Source organism: Schistocerca americana, chromosome 1 (assembly GCF_021461395.2).
Source record: "Schistocerca americana isolate TAMUIC-IGC-003095 chromosome 1, iqSchAmer2.1, whole genome shotgun sequence".
Classification (NCBI taxonomy): domain Eukaryota; kingdom Metazoa; phylum Arthropoda; class Insecta; order Orthoptera; family Acrididae; genus Schistocerca; species Schistocerca americana.
Window position 1 is genome coordinate 350,083,843 of NC_060119.1, and position 1,134 is coordinate 350,084,976.

Below are 1,134 nucleotides of genomic sequence, written 5' to 3' on the forward strand. Positions count from 1 at the left end.
GTGAACCACGCAAGTAGGGCAACAGGTAGTTCCATATCCCGTAGACCACAGCATCATCAGCAAACAGTCGCCGACTGCGACGTCAATAAGAACGGCCCTGTCACACATCCTTGAGCACTCCTGACGATGCCCTTATCTTTGATGAACACCTGCCGTCGAGAACTACTTACTGGATTCTATCCCTTGAAAAGTATTCGAGCCACTCACATATCAGGGAGCCTATTCCATACGTTTGTACCCTCGTTAACAGTTTGCGTCGGGGCACAAAGTCAAATACTTTCCGGCAATCTAGGAATATGGAACTACCTGTTGCCCTACTCACGTGGTTCACAGGATGTCATCTGAGAAAAGGACAAGCTGAGTTTCGCACGAGCGAGGCTTTCTAAATACTGACGATCTGTGGACACAAGATATTATGTCTCAAGGAAATTTATAATATTCGAACTAAGAATGTGTTGAAGTATTCTGGAACAAACAGATGTTAAAAATATTATGTAATTATGAGGGTCTGTTCTTTTACCTTTCCGATATACTAGAGCCACCTAGGTTTTTTTCATTTGTTTGAGACTTTGAGCTGGGCGAGAGATTCGCGATAAATCTAAGTTAAGTAAGTGGCCAGTGCTGCAGCTTACTCTCTGTAAAGCCTAACTGGTGTTCCATGCATACCTGACGATCTATTTGTTTTCAACTCTTTCAGTTGCTTCTCTGTACTAACGGCCTTGCCGCAGTGGTAACACCGTTTCCCGTCAGATCACCGAAGTTAAGCGCTGTTGGGCTGGGCTAGCACTTGGATGGGTGACCATTCGGTCTGCCGAGCGCTGTTGGCAAGCGAGATGCACTCAGCCCTTGTGAAGCAAAACTGCGGAGTTACTTGATTGAGAAGTAGCGGCTCCGGTCTCGGAAACTGGAATACGGCTGGGAGAGCGGCGTGCTGTCCACAAGCCCATCCATATCCGCATCCAGTGACGCCTGTGGACTGATGACGCGGCGGTCGGTCGGTACCTTTGGGCATTCATGGCCTGTGCGGGAGGAGTTTAGTTTTTAGTTGCTTCTCTACGCCAGGGATGCCTACTACTACGTCCTCCGGTCTGTGCATGTTTGTGCGATACTCCAGCGTGAACGATTTATTAAACA

The 1,134-nt window shown here is 47.8% G+C and overlaps 1 pseudogene; it reads left to right on the forward strand.

Moving 5' to 3' along the window:
• Positions 1-709: 709 nt before the first annotated feature.
• LOC124554462 lies at positions 710-827 on the forward strand (annotated as a pseudogene).
• The last annotated feature ends 307 nt before the right edge of the window (positions 828-1,134 follow it).